Raw genomic sequence first — 19545 nt, 5'->3', positions numbered from 1 at the left:
GCACTTAGGATATTTATCTCTGTTGTTTGGAAAAATAAATTGTGCACATTTTGTGGATTACATAAAACAGGATATTAAAAGGACAGGTAACTCAGAGATTGTACAAAACATCAGTGAGCAAGTGAATAAGTGCCTTCTGAAATGTCAAGTCTGTTCAGTCCATGTCAGCTCCTACCTGTGTTTGGATGTTGCTCAGAAGCAGCTTTCCTGTAAGTAACACTGCTCCTGAGGGGCTGAGAGGACAGTGGACATTATTTCCCATCCTACCATAGATACCATAGTGCCGGCAAAATAGCTCATTGCGAATACTTATCACCAACACATCAGCAGATTCAACATAGTGTCTGTTAAGGGGGGCTGTGGGTCATATAACCACCAGGTGGCAGTGCAGACCAGTCTTAAATTCTGCCATCCTGCTGCAGCACTGAAACCAGCCTCACACGACAGCAAACCATTCAGTTGTCAGATGCTGTGATACAAGTAGAAAGCAACAGTGTCCACAGACCTGTCTTTCCTCTTTAATGTTATCCTTAAACTAGTTTGGTTCAGCATTATATTGTTTAAAAACACACCACTACTCTGATAATACAGTTCTGTAGCATCTTGTGATTACAGTGATACAGTTTTGGATTTAGTTACCTGTGAATGTGGTTCAGGGTTTATCCTATAGCTGCATTGCAGTTCAGTAAGTGTAAAATTCCTGGGTCAAGATGAAAAATCCCAATTCAAAAATTGTCCATGAGTAAGCCTTACATATCTATTTTCAAATTATTTTCTCATTCAGATATATAAATAATACAATTAGTTTGATGTTGAATTGAAATGGTGGAGCTCTTCTTGACCTCTGTGAGGTTTGATTTTATCAATACTGCCAAATACAAGCACAGCTGGCCACTGAGCCTCTCTGTTAGAGCAGCAGGGGAATATTCTTCTTGCTTACCTTTCCCATTGTGAGCTTAATACTCAACTTTTTAAGTTGCCTTCTTGAATTTTTTTTTTTCAACCTTGTGAAAGCCGCTTTATGTTTTCCAGATTGTTCTTTTCTGTTATTTGTTGTTGTTTATTGATGCCGAGAGCCCATCTGCGGTGGCATGGCAGTGACCTGGTCTTGGACTTGAGTAGCAACTTTGCTTTATGTTGCAAGGTAAAATCCTGGATGTGAATTAGTGCTATCCGCTTACTCCACAAATGCTGATTGTGGATAAAGAGGCTGAAACATGAGACTGATGTAGGAGGGTCTTAATGCACAGATTTAATGTGTGTCAGGAAAACAACATGCTTAAACAGAAGTGAGGATGACTGGTTTAGATGCAAGGTTGGGCAGTGAAACATCTTATCCACTGTCATGTTAGTTTGCTCATGGTTGCTGTAAACTATACTAGAATAGTGGAGTGGCATGACATTTTGTTTCTACTCTGGCCTCCAAGAAAATGTCTCTTCCTGAATTCCCTGACTCCATTGCCTAGATTCTAAAAATGCTTTTATTACAACATCGTTGTTGCCTTGTTGTCCCCTAGTGTGGTCCTCCTTTTTCCACAGCATCCCACAGAGGTTACAGGTAATTACTGCCCTCTGCTGTCTGAAACAGTGGTAATGTGGCTCTCACTGTGCATTACTTAGCCAGCCATCACTCACAGAAAAGGTTTTAAACCTCGATCCCATACAGTGCACCATTAAAAAAAAAAAACCCTGACGTTAAATCATAAAGTCATAGCTTAGCAAATGATAAAAAAGGAAATTTGGTCAAACGTGGGCAAGGTGATCAGTGTTCAGATATGTTCAGTGATCAGTTATAGATATCATTTCTAAAGTGAAATGGTGCACATCATTTTCCTTTGGGGCTTTGGCTTTTATTAAGTCTCATCTTAAGTCTTATCTTAACTCAAAGTCAAGTTGCATGGAGGTCTTCTGAGTTCACTGCGCGGCGTAATGTGGAATGTTTCTGTTGTTGTATAGGCGTGGTTATACGCTTAAATAAGTGACTTCATACTTTACCTTTAATGTTTTCTTTATCCGTGATTAAGCAACATGTTGAAAAATGTCTATATAAATTTTAGCATAGCTCCTATTGGAGCTGTAGTCATTTTTTCTGTAGCATGGCACCCGACTTCTCTTAGTGTCTCCTTTCTTGCCGTTGGCTGCTGTGTGGGAGGAAAGCCATGAATGGACCAAGCCAAGTGGAAGTCATTTAGAGTGAGGATGGCCAAGTCAGATAAGTGGTTTTGGTTCAGGAGTCCAGCGAACACACAACTACAGAACAGCCATTCATGTTGTGATGGCTCCAGTGTCAACCTGCTTGGAGTCTCTGGTGGGTGGGTTTACTATTATGGGTCATTATGGGTCATAAAAAGGACTGTTTAAAGTACAAAACATATATTTTGATGTACGTTTCCCTACATTTTAGTTGTGATTGATTGATACCACATTAGTAATTCAGCTTATACACAGCTCATGAGAACTTTTACATTTGAATGCCAGTCCAAATAGCAAATGTAAAAGAGTCTGATAGCTCTCCCGAGTGACACATTTTACATGTGTAGCAGTCTGAGCTTAATATAAAGGAGAATATGTAGTTACTTGTCATGAGCAGAGATACACTCCATGGCTCAACAGATTCAGAAAACAGCACCACCCACAGACCCCAAAACTTCCTTAACAGAGCATCCAACGAGAGGTGTAACGCAGCTCTTTGCTTTACTGACAAGTGAAATCAGAGGGAAACAGTGCAGAAACACTGCAGTATGAAGTAGTTGGTAGCAAAGATGGAGACATATTAGAAACTGAGAGACATTTGCAGATGACCACAAAATTTTTAAGTGCATAAACTTTCTGGCTCTCATCCTTCTGCCTTATGTGTGCAAAAATCTCTCTTAAGTCTGTTTTTTTTGTTGGCACTTTTTGGCCTAAGACTGCTGCGTAGTCAACTGCAGGGTCAGATTTGTCTCTTTCTCTCTCTTGTCCTCTCTGCTTCGTCCTCCTATTCCTCCTCCTCTTTTTCTCCTCTTCCTTCTCTGCGTTGCTGAAGGAGCTTGTCTTAGCTCCCTGTATGTATCGCACGAGCGTGCCTGAATGGAAAGGCCGTGAGAGATCAGAGAGAGAGAGAGGGAGAGAGATGGGGAGAAAGCAGGAATCCACGTGCCGGTGCCCAGGCCCCCTGGGGGCCCCCGACCAGGGAGCAGCAGCAGCCGCAGCTCTAATAATAGACTAGCTGGAGTTCTGCCTCCTTTTTTAACTGACTGCGCTCTGGTGTCACACACAGTTAATACATGCACATTAGTTTTATCCTTGCCATAAATAGCAAGATGAATGCTGCTCCTTTACATGCTTACTCACTGTTAGTGCATCTGCTAATGTGTTAAAATGAGAAGTGAAAATTTAAAGCACACAGACACAGCTGCTCACTGGTTCACACATATCCTTCCCTTCTCTACGCCTCCTGCAGCTTGTTGTAGTCTCTCTGTGTGAATGTATATGTGTGTATGTATGTGAGTGCAGCTGAGTAAAGCCAGAGTTATGCTTCTGTGAACATACACTTGAATGTCTCCCCAGACCTGTGCAGAAAAGGGTCTTATGGGTAACCATCACAGAGGAGCTGATGTGCACGCCTCCCAGATCTCAACAGCACGTTGTGTGGACCTGTGTGTTCAACCGAGCTGATTGGTTGATCCAGGTTCCTGTCGGGAGGCGGGTTCGTAAAAGAAGTGGAGCAGCTAGTGGACGAGGTTAATTGTACAAGTATACAAGCAACATACAAGTGAATGTCTCTGATCATTTCCCGTCCATGTTTGCTGATGTGCAGCACAGAGAGGTAGCGTTCCAGCTTCAGTGGGCATGTGAGTGGGTGAATGAGCCTGCATGTGTGTTTATGTAGAGTGTACATGTGTCAGCGGATATGCGAATTTGCCAAATGAAATCAGTGTGTGTGTGTGCGTGTGTGTGCTTTGGGTCTGCTTGTGTGCGTACATGAGTCACTGGATATTGGAGTGTGAATGTGTGCACGCGTGTGTGTGTGTGTGTGTGTGTGAGGGTCATTCCTGTTTAGATTGGTTCAATGCAGGGAGCCCCCAGTGCTACTCCTCCTGTCAGCTCTCATCACCTGATTTCCATCACAGGGAAACTCTCCTCTCCTCCACTGTTCTCTTCCCTTCTGGTCATTTCCTTCTCCCTTCACCGTCGTTGATGTCTTCATAGTGCTTTCCCTTCCGCCCCGCGCCTGTGTTTCCCCTCCATTGCCCTAATCGGTCCAAACGTAGGCGGAAATGGAGAAAGAAGGGGAAGGGACGGGAGATGCAAATAGCCTGAGGTGAGTACGTGGGTGGTGAGATGGGGAGGTTCCTGCACTCAGAGTTTCTGCTGCCGTTGGTGACCTTCATGTCCTTATTTTCGGGCCATCTTCTCTTATCACTTATACATTATTGTTATTCTCTTGAGTTCAGTGGCACTAAACTAAGTTCTGCTCACATATTGTGCGTGTGTTTTAATGAGTTTAAATATCCTCATACCGCTGAGGCGTGGATTTAAAAGGCAACCCTGTCCACATACTTCTGTGTATTTTTTGGGGGGCTATTTTTCCTGGTGTGAGCTTGGCCTCTTAGTCCCAATGTAATGAAATGTTAATGCTAATGCTAATACACATTGATTGACAGATCTGCAGCCAGGCTCTAAAATCTGGTGGAGGCTGTTACAGCAGCTTATTAATGCCTGTGGTTTTGGAATGATGTCTTTAAGAATCACATCGGTGCATTGTTTACATATATTTTTTGGCCATGGGGTGTTGCTTGTTTGCCAATAGAAAAGAAAGCTTTTTTTCATCTTAATTTCAGTTTTTTTTCTCCCAAAAGAAATCATTGTAATAACAATATCAACAATGAAACAAACAAAGAAATATTCTTTCTTTTTTACGCATGAGTGCACACGTGGGCCTACAGTGCATGAGGGAACTGTAAAAGCAAATACTACACATTAACTCAGTAGGATGCTCTCATGTTATTTCACTGGCAGAGTTTTCTGTAGTCATATAAAAGTGTGTGTGTAACAATAGAATTCTTCACCCTGCGTTCAGGACGTTTGCATGGACAGGGAGGTGATGTCAGTGATGACATGATGGCACTGATGTGGCATCAGCTGTGACTTTGTCCCCCATCCTCCTCTTCTGTGTCTCTTTCTGCATTTGCCATTAAGCTCTGCAGAGAGCTAGCGGCACAAGCAGGGCTCAGTGCGTCTGAATGGAGCATTATCAGCAAACACTACGTCATTCTAGAGCAGAGAGAGGCCCAGGGTGGTGCCCTCACTCTCCATTGACATTACAGGGCTTTGATAGACACACCAGTAGCCACGAAGTGACGTATTGCATCCACGCCAACAGCCACCATGTCTGTCAGCTGCTCTCTGTGTGTCCTTGAGCATTGAACCCTTTCATGCTCTGTCCTTCCGCTCTGTGTAACAGAACAGTCTACAAGCATAAATATGTATTTTGTTTTAATTCTTAATTCCAGCAGTGTGACACAAGCTGCATTTCATTCTGGTCTTAGTGACACTGGACCAGACTTAGGTTTCACAAAGGCCAAGAGTTCACTGAGGGGCTTCTAGATTGTATCGGGGCAAAATGAAATTTGTTTTATCAGAGGGCTCCCCAGTCACCAGCTGCCACCTAAATAGTTTCCTAATTGCCTCTGGCTGGTTTCTTTGTCATCTACATGTCACTATATTTATGGAGGTAACATAAGAATGAGAAACATAAAATGTAATTAAGCTGATGTGAAATTCTTGTCATTTATTTACTTTAAATGAGAAACTTTAAATTGTCCTTTTTAAATATGCACAGTCCACATGTTGTGGAGTCGTAATACTTCTCTGTTTACACATGAGTTTCAGTGTTATGCCTTTAATAATAATAGTTCTTCCTCTTTTCGCTAGGTTGTTTTCATAAACACACATTTGTCTCAGTTTACTATTTGGGATGAAGTTGGACAGAGCTGAAAATGTGTCCTTACAAAAATCATTTTGTTATGCATTTATTTTACAACTACAACTAAAATTTATTTGATGACAGTAGTGTAAATTACATGACTGGTTGCCTCTCAAAGTGTTGTACAGTCTGTTGTCTGTTTGAGCCTCTGCTCCAGTTGAGTGGCAGCAGAGAGTAGGCAACAACACAGAGTGTCAAACCCATTGCACTGAACAGATATCAAGTCAGCTGTGAAACACATGAAGAATGGCAAGCTTGAAATGAGGCCAAGGAAGACAGAGCAGAGACAGAATGTGTGTGTATGGTGGACCTGTCTTTATATGGACTGAATTGTCCACATAGTTCATAAAAATCCTCCAAAGGAGCGCAGGTTTCCAGTTGTAACTTCTATAAGGGGCAAGTTCGCAGTTCAATTCAATTCAATTCAATTTTATTTCTATAGCTCCTTAAAGAAACCATGGGACCCTCCTGTCCATGGCCGGGCTGGGTGAAGTTAAGTTTGTTTTGGTTAGTTTAGTTTAGTTCTTAAACACAAGCTTAGAGGCAACGTTCTTGTCAGGTTGAGGTTAAACATCTAGTTAATTAAGATTAGTTATAAAGTGTGAAATGTAAAGGTTAAAGCAACATTTTTAATAATACTAGCAGTGTTATTAAAATGTTATGTAAACAGTCCTAAAGTTTCAGCAGTGTGTGTGTGTGTGTGTGTGTGTGTTGGTAATTAGATAGCAGAAGGTTAGATTTGGTTACTTGCCCCATCTCTTGTGTCCCCAGTGGACGTTAGCTGTGACGCCAGTTTGACCAGACAAGGTGTCCTCCACCTACAAGCCTCCTGTCCTAGGCCTCTGTGCGTGTGTGTGTGTATGTGTGTGTGTTTTTTGTGAGTCCTTCCATCCTGTGTGAGTGATTGTATAATCCTGATCATATGTAGGTTTGTGTAGCAAATCTCTTGTGCTCTGCCATTATTTTTAATTTCTCCAACTGGGCGGATCTACCAGCTGTGAATATGTAAGGCCATGTGTGTTTTTGTAGTTGCATGGTGTGTACGTGTCTGCATTTATGCGGATGGCCCAGCCGCCACCCCTCTCTAGCTTCCTGTGCAGGGGAAGTACAGGATATTGAATGGCCTGGAGGTTTAGATACCAGATTTAAGTGCTGTAGAGGAGAATATGAGTGACAAGACACGACGGAAACGAGCTAAAGATAGTAACAGCCCCCGGGGTGGGGGGGGGGGGTCCATCAGGACACGGCTCCCAGAGGCTTCATAACACCCTCACACCCTCACACACATTCACACACAGGCACTTTCATTCAGACTATATTCTCTCATGGATTGTCTGATCTGATGAATGGCATGAATATGTAGGGACACAGAACACGTATGTACCTGATATGACAATAATAATTGATATAAGTGATTATTTTGAAAACTGTAAATTAAAAAAAAAAGTGAATGGCTGTGTTGTTAGTTTGGGTGTGTTGCTACTGGTATTGGTAAGAAGATGGAAAACAACCTAACATGTCCAGCTTGAGTAATATATCCAAAACGTGTCATATATGTAAACATTAGACAATGATTTAATTACATGGCAGGATTTAAAAACTGTGTAAAGTTATCACGCCTGCGGTCATTTCATCCTTTGCCTTGGCAGATGGTTGACAGAGGTAAATGATAGAATATTCTACCAGCATAATCCACCAGCAATGTGCACTTGCAAGTATTTGACTGGCCAGCGCAGCGTGTTGCCAGATGATATTGCGTTGCTCTGTGGTGAAAGATGAGCCATTGAAAAAAGGTGTGACAAATACTTATTGCCAAATGACCCTGTGTTCCTTATTGGAGCCCTCTGTGGCAGGATGCAAGATTAGCCAAGTGTTCATTACCTGCCCAGCACAAAACAGCTAGTTAGAAAGGTAAACGCTGTTGGTATGGTCATGTTGCCATGTGTCTGCTGGATGTGTAAATAGTCCGTTGTTTCCTGTCTGTTAAGCAACCACAGTAAAAGCATGAAGTAAGTCAGGCGTGTGAGTTCCTCCTTTTAGACGGCAGAAAGCGCTTAATGCAACTGTAAGTATTTGATAGGACCTTGTGTAATGGGAATATTACATGACGCCGCCTGACTCTCCGATGGCCACAGTGACAACAGAGTCAAAGCGGAAACCAGTTTCCAGACACCGCACATGTCCTGTAATGCTGTGTTTTGCTGCCAGGCTCCCGGCGGTGGCTCCAGTCTCCCTGGCGCTGGTATGCAAGTGTCCAAAAACTTGATCTTCCTCATCAAAAATACAAGAGGAGGGCAAGCCTTATAAACCTTATCACTAATTCAGAAAGATTCTCTCTTCGGATTCCCATCCTCCCCCCACCTCTCTCACCCTTCCTGTCTGCCCCCCTCTCTCCTCTTGTCTCTCTTGTCGACATTACACAACACTCATAGGAAGCGGATAGTAACTTGAGGGTCATGCCATTGCACTTTGTGCTTCTCTGCTCATCAGGAGAATCATTTTTTTTTTGTTCTTGGATTGTTGGGGTATAAAAACTCCACTTGTCCTCTATTTTGCAGGTTAAATATATGCAAAACCACCACTGTGGTTAGTGTGGAAAGTGCTGAAATGATTGGTTGATTAGTCCTTTGACTATTTAACTGTCAGTCCTTTAATTATGTGAGCCATTTATATGGAAGCTGACATACTTGGGTGCATGTGACTGTTGTGCAGTTTTTGAAAATGAAATAAGGAACAAATTTAGTTCAGTGACTTCTGATCTCTATGTTTTTGGTTTATATCCAGTCCTTGTCAGGTGTAGTGATTTTGGTGTTATTTTAATGTGATATGCACAATCATATGATATCAAACGTGATGCCGACTGTCAAATAATTTAATCTTTACTTCAGTCCTTCTCTCCCCAACACGTCATGACTTTTTCCTTTGCTGTTTACTTCCATTCCTGCCCCTCTGAGGGCTTCCCTTAGGAAGGCCATCCTTCCACATTTGACCTACCCTCAACTCTCTCAATGTGCTGTCTCAAGGGTACATCTTGCATCCTCAGGGGCTTCTACCAGGAATGTGCTGACATTCAGTCCATGTGGGGGCTAAAAATAGCCAGCCAGGTCTATTACAGGTACCAGGGACACCTGAAAGGCAAATGTGTTGTGTTTTCTTCCCTGCTTGCCGTTATCCCTGCCAGGAGAAATGGGGGTGGGGGTGGTGGTGGTGGGGGGGTGACAGATGAAAATAGAACTTGGATGAGATAAAAAAACAAGCAGACACGAGATTTGATTATGTTATCGTCATCTTGCCTTTAGGATCCTGGAAAGAAGAGGGTGAGAAAAAGACATCCAAAACCATTTGTGGTACTCTGCCTATCTCTTGCAATCATGTTTCATGATTCGCAGCTCATGTGTTTCATCTGTGCTGTTCTTGTGCAAGAATTCAGTCTTTGAGTCTGTGGATTTTTCTTCTCTATTTGCCTTTTCCATTCTGTTGTTTCTAATTAAGTCAAAGAAAAAAAACAAAAAAAAAAACATCTGTCTTCATATTCTGGGATTTCTATATTTGTCCTGAAGAAGGTCAGCTTCAAACTAAAAGATGTTGTAATGTCATTTTTTCCTTCCTGTTCTGTTGACCCACCTCACATACCCCAGCATCAAAATCCAAGTTGTCATTTATAACCGTTTTCCGCTGTATGTTTGTTTGAGAATTTCAGTTCCAGTAGGTGCTCTATTTAGAAATGTGTTTATTTGGGTAGTTATACTAAGACTAATAGACAATTATAGATCGTCTGCAACTGAAAATGTAGTTGATATTGTTTTAAAGGTGGACTGGGTTACATAGTAAGCCCAAATAATTGTATTCACAGTGTTCAAGTTTGTCTTACAGTGGTGGACAACAGCAGCTAAACCAGTATAAGGGATCCACTAGTGTGTGTTTGTGTGGAAATAACAGGCTACCTTAATATCTGGCAATGTTGCTCGCTGATGCTATTTTCTTCCTGAGTGGAGGCAGAGAGGATGTGGCCCGATGAACTGCGTAGGAAGATCAGACGCCTCATGGCTCTGCTGCTGGCCTGGCTTATTTCTGTACAGCTCATCTGGCTTGGCTGAAAAACAAATTATTGATTTTTCTGAACATTTTTTTTTATGGGTTTCTTTTTTTTCCTCCCATTGAGGGGCATCTACCTGCAGACCTTGAGTGACTGGGGTGAAGGACAGGAAGACAGGACTTTACTTTCCATGGACTTTCCGTATGTTTAGGAATGGATTTTTTTAAATGCCATTTTTAGCTGGATGGTGGGTTGAGCATAGTCATTGGCTATAGGTAGCAGCACTGACTCATTTTCTCTTAATCTGTCTTCAAGCTGTTTATGGAACAGTTCTTATATAGATTATACTGCCAGGGCTAGTTCTACCCCCAAATCCATATTTTATGCTCAAGAACCATGTGCTTGAGCATTTTAGTCTCTGCGTGCCTCTAAAAGTATCTTCACATCTGTCTTCTTTGCACAGATGTGAATGTGCGTCAGTCTGTATGTGTGAATCCCGTCTGCACACCCGTACGTATATCTGTGAAGGGAGGATTACTGGGAACAAGCAAGGAAAACAAATCCATTTCCTATGAGTTGAGAAAGCCACAGGGTCACGGCTTCTTTCCGGAGGTGCAGCTGTAACCCAACACCGCCTCAGTCCCAGGTTAAAGCTCACCTCCCCTCACTGCTGCCCACCCCCCCCCCTCTCGTTAAGCTCATAGTCCACCTGTTAGGAAGTCATTCATCTCTCTGTTCCCCAGAGAGGAATAACTGGATCCCCCACCTCTGACCACAGCCTCACAGATGGATGGCTTTAATGGGCTTTTATTGTTTGATGTATCCACTCTCTCCCTCTTTCTTTTCTAAATCTAATCTGCTCTTTTTATATCTCTTTACTCTATCTGTGCCTGAGGTACCTTTTTACCTCATTTTGTCTTTTGTGTTTACGTGCCACGTCCATTTCACATATTCAGCATTACAATGGGATGTGATTCTGTTTGAGCAGTTAATGGGACTTTGGTTAAAGGATGGTCTCTGGACTAGAGGCTAATAAGCAGCCTTTCCTACAGCATTAAGTACTCTGCATAAAAATATTTCCATTTTTCTGATATAAATAAACTTTTGAATCACACAAGTGGTTTGTTTTAGTGGAATGATTTAAATTAAGGTATTATTTGAAGGAACAGACTGCAGTTGCGTCGTGAAACCTCCAGAACTCCCCACTCCTTTTCCAAGCGTCCTCCAGGATCTGGGATGTACTTACAGTGTTACTGTAAAATTAAAAACATGCTAAATCCTCGTTCATTACAGTGAGACCACTGTATTGGCACTATAGTGTTCTTCTGCTACATGTTCTTGGATGGTTGTCTAATGATGAACATGTTCCTAGCTTAACTTTTACTGAAGTGCAGTCCCACAACATCTGGCTGCACAGCATTCGGCACAACTTTCCAATTAACCAGCTCCCCATTTAAATCTAATTGACCTTCTAAACCTTTCACAGCATGTAGGTCAGCTTAGTTGTTGTTTTTCCTTTATGAAATTGTTGAGGATTATAATACAGTAGCCACTGTGCACACAGCTTAAGATTGTTTGGCTCTTTGTTTCCGGACTTTGGTGATACCTTTTTGATCTTTTGAGAAGGTCTTGTGTTAATCAGATGTAGACTATGAGTCAGCCAAGAAATGCAGTTTTTATGCCAAAACTTGTGATTATGGTGTCCATACAAAATGAGTACTAAAGCTTTTTTGCATTATTTTTGTTTTTTGTTTGATTGTTTGTCAAGGTTCAGATGTAAGGTTCTTGGTTAAAGACGCTTAAGTGTTTTGTGGTGGCCGTGAGCCCGGTATGTGTGGGAACATGGGAAAGGCTGGGTCATTAGCATAGTCCAGTGTTTCCCATACACATGCTTTACTTGAGCAGCCCCTCAGGTAGATTAAGAGCCATCCAGGTAGATAAAATCATTTGGTTTAAAATCATGAATATTTTACATTAGGGCTTATTATTTCACTCTTTTCAAACTAACTCATTTTTGGCCACACATCTGTCTGAGTTGCGTGTGCTGCAGAACATTAGTAAATCGTAGTGTCTACCAATTGTATGCATGTGAGGTGTTTATGGGACATCTGTAAATTGTAGTTAAAAAAAATAACCCAGGTTATACTCTCCCTTTCTAAAGCGCTTGAGTCTCTCCATGCACAGCGGTCACGCCGTGCCACCCACCACTACAAGCAAATTCTCAAACCTGTGGGAAAAACTGTAGTCTAAGAAGGGGGATCAGTGCTGGTCTAGAGCTTGCATTGTCTTACAACGAGACAATTGGCAATTAGCAGTGGAGTTATTCTGAATGGCAAATGAGTTTCCCACAGGTGCTTTGCAGTCCTTTTGGTATTAGCTTAAGTGCTAAAGCTGATTAGCAGGCATTTGTGTGGCAATGCAGCTCAATCCAATCTCTCTTATGGACACCCGCCTGTTTTGGTAGTTTTCTGTGAGAGCCACTGCCTTTGAAATGGCAGGTTTAATATTTGTGTATTGATGATGTTGCTGGCTTTATTGCATTTAGTGCTCTATAGTTTCATATTCAGAGCCACTGAGGTGTGTTTGTTTTCATACACTTTACTTTTCATGTGGTTATTTGCACAGTTGAATTTCAGTGTGGTGGATTTTCTGTGACACTTTCAATCAGAGTGTCTGTAGTCCATCCTCTCTGACGCTCTTTCCTGTTTCTCTTCCTCTGAGCTGTTTATCTGTCCAGTAATCCCCAGGTTGGCTTTCTCAGAGGTAAACGGATATGAGTCATGCTTATGCTTGAATATGTGTCAAGATTACATGGAAAGATTAACCTCCTGTTGCCCTACATACATCTAAGTCCTCCATATGTCTACACCTTTCTTGAATACTACAAAATTCTTTTAGATAGCCTTTTGGTTGAGTTTTATCCTATACACAGTCATGTAAATTAATTACAGGAGTGAAGGTAAACAAACATAAGCTTTGAGGATGCATCAAAAGTACCACTCGTAAAAACGTCTAATTTAAAAACACACAAAGCATATAGAAAAAAAAATGTCCTAAAAATGAATCTTCTCTGTGTCACGTTACCTGAGTTTCTTCTCAGGTATTTCTCTGTATCCTGCCACCCATTCTCTCACCTATCTTTAATGTTCTTGATCACACACAGCTGTCTAAGTATTAACTCTCTGCTTAGCTGTGCAGCATTATGTAACTGCCATTCAGAAGAACAGTACAACTTGTGAATGATCAGTGTTACAGCTTGCCAGTTCACACCTGAATGTGATGTTACTGGGAAAACTGTGATACATTAATGAAAGATGCTTCAATTTTCCATTCGCAGAAATTGTAGATTGATTACACTTTTGTTTTGCCCCATTCGCGTTGAATTTAACTCACCGGATACAGAAGTCTCATTGCTGTTCTTGGCAGTTGAGAGCTAGATGTGAATTGATATGAGTTAGAAATTTGTAAGAAACAGGACTCGTTAAGAAATGTGCTTTTGGTTTGGGCCAGCTGTTTGTGGCAGCTTAAGTCTGCTGAAAATAAAGATGGCTTTCTAGTTTTAAAACTAGATATAAGTTATAAGTTTCTCTTATAAAAATTCACTTTGCATTCAAGAATCTGTACCAGGATTAAAGCAGACTAAGTAGTTAAGGCCTATCACAGAAATCATTTTACAAAAGAGTTGTAATTTCTTACACAATCACTTACATCATCTTTATAGCAATGTTATAAAACTAAAGATTATTATGTTTCTCAAAGTGCCTCTGTGATGAATTCTTCAGTTTTGCATCATTAACATTAGACTATGAATAAACTGTGACAAAATAAAGAGATAGAAAGAGCCTATTATATAGTAATAAGCTGTATGAAATGGAACAAAATCAGCATAAATGTCCTCACTCTGACCTACTACATTTCTGTTCGAGAATATGTCCACATGCCACCTTAGTGCCGCAAGTCCCCTTGTGACCAGCTATATTTGAACGCTTAAGTGAGCATAATGAAAGGAAGTCACCCATTTATTTCTCTCTCTACAGTTAGTTATTCTTAGAAGGTCCCTTTGCTGCCCTGATGAATCAGTTGCACCACTTCAAAGGCATTGGTCTGAATTGACAGCCATGGCCCTTGTCAAGAAACATCCAGTAATCTTGTGACACACAACCGGAGCTATGTTTGTAATGGCTCATGTGAAGGAAATTGCCAAGAACCCTGGTCAACAAGTGACACAGTGATGTACCCAAATTTTGCATGCCCCAATTGGATTAGGTGTCAGGAATCGAATTACTTTCAATTATCATACTGTATGTTCTTACCGAAATTGTCATAGTATGTCGACTACTTTAGCAGATTGTCTGTGAAGAGCAGCATCTGGTCGATATTTAGTTCCTATTCAGTTTAGCAGATGGCGACAGTGGCACGGTGATTCAAGCTTTTACACTTTAACGTAGTTGTGTTAAATTATTAGATTATTATTAAGTTTTTTGGCAGTAGTTGTTGTCTTGTGTGAGTGTTCAGACTGAAGGAAGATGCAGATTCTACAGATGGTGAAATTGCAACAGACGTGAGTTGGCTCCAGGCGGTGCCAATGTGCCCATGCAATTTGAAAAATGCTCAGCTGGAGAAAAACGTGCAGGCTCATTGCGAAGCTGTGTGACTTTGCATCATGAAGGTTAACATGTCTCTCCTCCCTTCATCTTTGTTCTTTGTTTCACACTCTCACACAAAGACAGTGCAACAGTGCATGAAGCAAAGTTAAGATTCACTTTGCTTTCAGTCTAAATGCACCATTTGAGAGCTTGGGTTGGGTCAGGAACAGAGATATGTGAATCTTTTCCACAAATTTTTCTTGAGCATTTTAATTGTAGGTCTTTTTATCCAGAATTTGCACCCAGAGGGAAATCAGCAGGTAGGGATTCAGGGGTTTTGCTGAAGTTTACTTTGACAGAAGTACCTCAATGCTGAAGCCAGTGATCTCCTGGTGACAGTATGGCTTCCCAAACCAGTAAGATTACTGCTGCCACTCCAACAGTAAACACGGTATTTATTACTGTCTGTGCTCAGAAGCAGTAGGACTTAGCTGCCTTCATAATAGACCCTGTTTTTTCTGTAGAGCACAATAGCCTTGGAGTTTGGAAGTCCCCAGGAGGAAACACTTGCACAGTGTGTTGATCCACCCTCTTCAGGACATAGTGGGCTTGAAGGTTTGGCTTGTTTGACTTTAACCCCTGGCCCTTGTGGAGGTGGTACAAAGAAAATGACAAGAATGGCTCAACAGTTTGAAATGTTTTCCTTGTCTCTCAAATGTTTCCTCTGGGTCTTAGAAGTTTGTCCAATAGGACCTTTCCTACCTTTGTAGTCTTCTCCCTCCTCTGCAAAGTCTTCTTTAGAGCTGTAGTATGCATTTCTCCCGCCTTAAAATAACAAATGAATACAATATACCATAGATTACTCCATGCTTGTTTTTGTGTGTGAGCACCCCCCCCCCCCCCCGCCCCCCTCTTGGTGTGTGAAATTGTTTTTTCAGCCTGTGTTCTGGTGCACACTATCTCCTTATGTGTTCTCACTTTGTGAACTTTTCTCGTTCTGACTTTACTTGACCTTTCTGAGGTACTAATCCAGTTATATATACGTTTTTAATAGTTCAATTTATTTGAAACAGATCTTTAATGTTCATTTACTTTGTGATTGATTAAAATGCTCCATTAACACACCTCAAAGGAACAAATCTGACTACTATGTAATGTCATTTTGAAAGTGTCAAATTTGAAGTTTGCACAAAATGAGGCATACCCTGAGAACCTGGACACGCTTTTGTTCTGGCCCTTGAAAGCACAAGTGGACCAGATATTTTAGCTGTAACACGCAGAATCTGATGTAACTATCCCTTGTGCTATTTAGACGTAACGCCTACATAAAAACCTGGCTTTGATTTTAGAGGAGGCGGGCAAGCACAGGAATGTCACTGGGGTTACCAAATAAGCACTCCCTCTGCCAGCTTATCTCGTCACATCTCCAGGAATTCAAAAAGTAGATTCTTGTTCCTGTGAAGCACCCGCCTCCACCACCCACTTCCAGCTCTGCTCGGTTCTGAGCTCACGTATACAGTCGTCTACAGAACCCTGACGTTTCCTCTACCCTTGACTGATTAATACACAGCTCCTTCGTGGGAAGTTTTCAGTGATATTTCAGGGAATAGTCTATCCCTGAGTCTCAGTCTGGGCGGTGGCAATGCTCTGCTTAGAGAAATGGGCGGAACATGGCTTTTGCCATTTGGATTAATCAGCTTTGGGCACAACACTAAATTGCTAATCTCTTTGTTTCTGGCAGCCTTTAAAGCACATAGTATGCAGGCTTACCAGTTTGCAGACAGGACTTCATTTAAAGCTACAGACGAATTAATCAGAACAAATGTTTAAATGTTGTTAAACATCTCAGAGGAGGAGCTTTGTTTCAGCAGAACTGAATTGCTGCTTAATTGATGCAGGAACTGATTGTGGGTCATTGCACTCAGCACTCTGTGTGTCTGATTTGTCACAAACATAGTGCCCCTTGCATTACATATATTAACATAGTGCCTTTAAAAACTATTTAAAAACCCCACAATGTTTACGTTGGTCTTGTGCTTATGTTTATGTTTTCGGTGTCTCACTTGTATAGTACTGTTTCCATGAATCCTGGTTTGCACACACAGGAACATACACACACAGACTCTCAACGTGGTACTTTCTGCTCTCAAAAAATCTATCATGGTCCTCGTGCTTCCCATCGTTTGATGTGTAAGGTCTTAGCAGCAGATGTCAGCCTAATTTAGCTCACCTGACCCCTCAGAGCTGCTACCAGAGTAGGTAAGTTTGAGAGAATGAGACTCAGAAGAGCAAGCAAAATATCAAAAATTTTCTTTCAGACACTGTAATTGCAAATGTAAGCCAATTTTTTATGATGCCATCATGTTTGAAGGATGGACCCCGAAGTTACATTTCCAGAGTTGCTCTGGTAATCCACCTATCTAAGACATGGTAAAGATATCCTCCATTTGTGATTGTTTGTTATCTGTATCACTTGTGGTAATGAACATGTTAATTTTCTATTAAGTCATTTCTTTATTTTGTGAAGCCGTCTTCTCTCCATTCTTCTTCCTAATGGCACAACAGATAGATGAACACAATGATACAGATTGCATGTCTGAATAGGCCTTAAGTCATAGGAGAAAGTGAAGGGAGACTCAAATGTTTGCTATACATATATTTTTCTCATATTGTGTTCACCTGAAGGCACATTCTCCACATGTCCAAATGCAGGTTTGCTCTCACAATTTGCCACCGCTCTGATGCACGAAAAACAAAAGCTGCATATTATTAGCAGGAGCACAGCTGTGAGGATGCACACTGGCACTTATAGGTTTTCTCATAGAAATACATGGACACACATAGACAGGAAAGCCTGTTTGTTGCTTGTGTCCCTGATAGAGGTTGATCTTGGTGCTACAGGGCCCATAATGACAGACCACAAAGCCCACCTGTGGCTGCCAGGGCCTGGGGCAGCTCTCTCTGCTCCCTCCTGCCTGTACTGTGAAGGGCAGAGGCACAGCATGACCTCTAACCCCCCACTGCTCCAGCTGCCAATCAAGCAGCTCAGCAGCCCCAACCCTTCCAGTTCTCCCTCCCTGTGATACTGCTCAGTGGTGGCTCTGCTGTCTGCTTCCTCTTTGAGGGCCTCTCTAGCCCAATCAGCTGGCCTGTCTTGTCATTCATTTAGCCACCTGCTATCAGTATTGGCATTTTGGAGGGGAGCTGGAGAATGTTAGAGTTGTCTGTGGATCGTTGTTGACATTTCAGTTAGCAAGCCCAATATGTCATATTTCAGCCATGATAGATGAAGATACCTTTCACTTAATTGCCACTGCAACATTAACTGTTACACTCTCATCTAGGGCTGCTTCTGCTTTAGTGAAGTGGAACAGAATGCTAATTAAAATAGGATACTTCCTCAGCATAGTGTTTACACAAATGCTTGTGTGGGCATGGTGACAAACCAAATTTGTCAAAATGATTGCAGAGCCTAGTTCACTTCTGACCTGTTTCATCACCTGTAATTGGTCACCACTGTTGTGTGACTGGTTGTGGACCGGACATTTTCTGTTCACTATACTACTGTACTTTGCTCTTAGTATAGATGCATGTAAACTTCTTGCTTTGGGGAATTCGTAAGTCATGGCTGTGTGAGAGCAGTTGCTAACAAATACTTGTGTGGCAACTTGTCCCCTTTGCGAGGAGAGCCTGGACCGGCTTATTTGGAGAATACAGTTTTTCTCAGCAACATGTTTTTGAGCTTCACTTTCCAGGACATTATAATATTCATATCCATAACCAGCAAGCTGACACTCTGTTGGTTAATTTCCTGGTCAAAAGACATCTAGTTTTCCGAGTTAAAACTGTGCTGGCTTTGGTAAAAGTTGTTGTTTAGTTGTTATATACATCTTGTAAGTTCAAGCTCACTCATCCAAACAGGTACAATGCCTATATGTGTTTTCCCCATTACAATAATTTCAATACTCTCATTCTATCCACACAATGCTTTCACTTGAGTGAGGTCAATGAACCAAGAAATTTCTTCCCGTGCGTTAAGCCTCCTGCCGCCTTATTTCATTGCCACAGATTTTGATTTTAGTCAGCATGCGTATGTGTGGGTGGGAATGTCCATTAAAATGTGAATAATGTGGGTAAATCTTACTAAGGGGCTTTAAAATGGGCTAATCCCATGCAAAGCCACAATGACGCTCATTCACTTCCTAGCTGTGAAAGGATTCGCCTACACTTGAGACTTTGGTGGGAAAGAAACTGAAGAAAAACCTCTGGTTGGGATATGAGTTGCTGAACTTCTCAGCGAAAGCCTCATTTCCTTTCTAACAAGAGAGTTTTCTTGGGGACCTCAGCTGTGTGATGTCAGTCCATTCAAAGCTTGCCACAGAAGAATGCCACACTAAAGCTATAGGCACAAATCATCAACACTGGCACTGTTCAGATTGGTTTAATACAACGTAGTTTGCCTATGTTTGTCCTTTACTTTTCACTAATGCCTCATGTAGCATTAGAGTAATCCTGGTTTCCTTTCATAAGATACTTAAACCGCTCAGATTATGTTTGAGTGGTTGAAAGTAAGTGGTACCTTTGAAAAGATCAAGACATTCCCCACTAAACTCATCTGTCAATGTATGTTTGAGGTAACAAGCTGCGAAAAGTTAGCAGTACCATCACGATGTTGAGAAGCTTACCGTGAAACTCAGCACATAGTTTGTAATGTAATGAATCATAAGACAGAAATTTTTAAACTTTCTAAATATTTGTTTCACTTTGCTGCGATGGCAACAGCCAAACATTTGTCACAACCACTGTCTTCCGTTTTTGTGTCCATGTTGTTCAGTCCGATGCGTCATACATGGATTAGCAGATGGTTATTATAGGGCGTACCCATAGACACTGGGAATTAGATAACATAAAGAGGCACTGCCACTTGGCACGTAACAGAGAGAAAAGAGGAAGTA

The 19545-nt window shown here is 41.6% G+C and overlaps 1 protein-coding gene across 1 annotated transcript in view; it reads left to right on the top strand.

Moving 5' to 3' along the window:
- Positions 1 to 19545, top strand: part of poc1b (POC1 centriolar protein B) — a 40719-nt gene that overhangs the window by 4400 nt on the left and 16774 nt on the right. The gene's annotated exons all lie outside the window — the stretch shown is intronic.

The sequence above is a fragment of the Toxotes jaculatrix genome, chromosome 5 (assembly GCF_017976425.1).
Source record: "Toxotes jaculatrix isolate fToxJac2 chromosome 5, fToxJac2.pri, whole genome shotgun sequence".
Lineage (NCBI taxonomy): Eukaryota > Metazoa > Chordata > Actinopteri > Toxotidae > Toxotes > Toxotes jaculatrix.
The sequence above is the reverse complement of the archived record's forward strand: the minus strand, read 5'-3'. Positions and strand labels throughout refer to the sequence as shown.